The following is a 3,197-nucleotide window of genomic DNA, read 5'->3' as shown; positions in this document are numbered from 1 at the left end:
GGGAAAGAGGTACTTTTCTCCCTTTCTCACAATACAAGAACTTGTGGGCACCCAATGAAATTACTGAGCATTCGGGTTAGAACATATAAAAGGAAGTACTTCTTCACCCAAAAGTGATTAACACATGGAATTCACTGCCGCAGGAGGTGGTGGCGGCCAAGGTATAGATAGGGGCTCTGGGGAAGTGATGCTCTGTCTTCTTGGTGCTTGGGGGGGTCAACAGTGGGAGGGCTTCTAATGTCCTGGCCCCACTGGTGGACCTCCTGATGGCACCTGGTATTTCTGGCCAATGTGTGACACAGAGTGTTGGACTGGATGGGCCTTTGGCCTGATCCAACATTGGCGTCTCTTATGTTCTTATGTTCTAAATAATCCACTTTCCATTTTCAGTGCACTTTCCAACTGGATTTTTACTGTGTGAACCGGCAAGGTCCAGTTGAAAAGTGCATTGAAAGTGGATCGAAAGTGGATTATTTAGTGTGTGTGACCTCGGCCAAGGTCAAGTTTTCCAATTTCTATCCCATCTCTAAATGAGATTCTCTAACAGGTAGCAGAAACTTTAGAGTCAAGTTCCCAAGGATCTCTGACCCTTCTTCATGTTCAATAGTTGGAATGGTGTAGTGTTTAGAATGTCAGGCTAGGACCTAGGGTGGGAGTCCCCAGCCTTTTTGAGCCTGTGGGCACCTTTGGAATTGTGACACAGTGTGGTGGGCACAGGCAGAAAACGGCTGCCGCAGGAGGCGCAACCAGCCACAAAATGGCTGCCTCTGCTTACCTTCAGTCACACAGTGAAGATCCTTGTGCTACGGTGGCAGCTGCTGCTAAAACAACTTTTTTAAAAAATCAGCACAGCCAATCAAGTCTCCAGTAGCCAGTCAGAACCCTTGCTGGGCAAAAGCCCCACCTGGCCCCACCACTTTCTAAAATCAAACCGTGAGCACCAGGAAATGTGCTGGTGGGGGCATCATGGTGCCCTTACGCACCACGCTGGAGACCCTTGATCTAGGGAGACCGAGGTTCAAATCCCCTCACTGCCACGGAAGCTCTCTGGATCATTTTAGGCCAGTCACTTTTTCTCAGATTCAGCTACTTCACAGAGTTATTGTGAGGGTAAAATGGAGATGGGGAGAAAAATACTGTAAGCCATGTTGGGTCTCCCTTTGGGGAGAAAAGCTGGGTAAAAATACCTAAATAAACAAATACCTTGTTGACCCCAAACTGATCTGCTTCCGGACCGAGAAGTAGAGCCTGAAAAGTGCTCTGGTTTTCCCTGCACCCAGCCACCTGCCTCGTAAACTTCTCTGACCTGCCTTCTTCTCTCCTTTCTAGAAAACCAAGGTCCCAGTCACACCAGCGAGATCATCGGGGGCGAAGTGAGGCTTTTTGCACCGGAGCAAATTGAGTTCCCACATGCTCATGACCATGGAAGCGCATGACCAAGGAGGCTTAAAAAAAATCTGGTGTGAGATGGGACGCAGACAAGTGCCAGATGCTACAGGATACCAGCGCTTCTGCAATCCGACACCCGCCCGCGGCCCACAATTTCTGGAAAATAGTGCACTTTCCCTGGTATCTTTTAACTCCATTTCTTTGGCCAGGCGATACAGGTTGCCGACGGGTGCGGGACACTTGCCAGATGTTTTTGTGTGATCACGCCTGTAAAATCCACCCGGCATTCATCCCTATCGCACGGCTAATTCTGCGTGTGACCGGACCCCAAGAGAAGAATGTCCTCCACTGAAACCAGCGAAGAAGAGGAATTTGAATCTGATTTGCACCAAGTGTCTTAAGCTAGCCTGCTGCTTCATGTTTTCATTGCCACCCTCTCACATTTTTCAAAAAAATATTTCCTTGGCCACAAACCCTTTACTTTTGCCCCATTGTTACAGTGTTCCTAAGACACATCATCAGGACCCAAAGGTCTCGGATCTTCTTGATTTGTCTCACTGTAATGAAGCAAACAAACCATTCTGCATGAAGCTCCCTTTGAATTTAGGACACCGTCTGCTGGGAAGTTCTCCTGTGCAGCTTCTTTTCATTTCCACGAGGCTGGCCCAAGAAAACACTCTTGCCAGACTGCACCATTGAAAGGCCAAGAGACCTCTGCAAGCCACAAAATTGTTGGCAAGGTGTACTCTCAGAGCACAGGGCATCTGTTGTTGCCTTCTGCAGCCGTCCCCAGAACCCAGACCTTAATTTGTAACATAGTTAAAAGCAACAAAATGGAGATTTGATTAAAGCAACATCTGGTGCCTGTTTGCTTAAATGCTCAGGAGTTATTGATCACATTGCAGCTTGCTGCTGTTGACCGGGGGGAGAGACCTAAACAAGGGACAGAGACAAAGCAAATCCACGATATATAAAAGAGTTGTTTGCACATTGCTGGCACATGAATTGTTAGCTCTCTTCAAAACCGATCTCTCTCAATTTCCAGGCAACATGAAGAGCAATTGTGGCTCAGGGGTTAAAAATGACAGACTGGGCAAGCTTGGGTTCAAATCCCTGTTTCGCTGTGAGGCTCAGTGGGTGATCATGCTCTATTGAACTTGCAGGGTTGTTGTTAGGAAAGCACAAGGCAAGAGAGAACAATGTATGCAGCCCTGAATTCCCCGAAGGAAGGACAACTGGATGGATACACGTGACCCCCAGTTCCTACCTACAATTCAACACAGGGCAGCAGAGGAGGAAAGGGGCAAAGAGGCCCAAGGAGGAAAGTTCCATACAACTGCATGCACTTTCCTCCTACACAATTCAGAGCTAAGTATCAATAGCAGGTGAGGGGTTGTACCAATCGACTTGTGGGAAGCGGGTATGAGAGAGAGAGAGAGAGAGAGAGAGAGAGACATCAATATACATTGTGCCTTATCTATAGAGGCCATCTGTCATGTGAGTTCATCTCCGTCACTGAATGAAGCCCTATTTTGCCTAGCACCCATATTGTTGTTTGCCAAACAGAGTCCACCCACTTCCCAAGAGAATGTGCAACCAGCTGGCCATGGCAGCTGCTGCCCAGCCCCCTTCTGTGTGTTGAGCCAAGGCAAATTTTTCAGTGGGTTTACTGTCTGATGCTAAGCTTGGACAGCCCTACTTGGGCAGAACTGTCCGTGTCATCTGCCTAAAAACCCACTAAGGCCCGATGTCTATGTGTCTAGGCTCAGCATTGGACTGGCATTCATTTAAAGAGGGCTTAAGTTCAT

The sequence above is a fragment of the Gekko japonicus genome, unplaced genomic scaffold, assembly GCF_001447785.1.
Source record: "Gekko japonicus isolate JY-2015 unplaced genomic scaffold, Gekko_japonicus_V1.1 scaffold977, whole genome shotgun sequence".
In the NCBI taxonomy this organism is placed as follows: Eukaryota; Metazoa; Chordata; class Lepidosauria; order Squamata; family Gekkonidae; genus Gekko; species Gekko japonicus.
The sequence above is the reverse complement of the archived record's forward strand: the minus strand, read 5'-3'. Positions refer to the sequence as shown.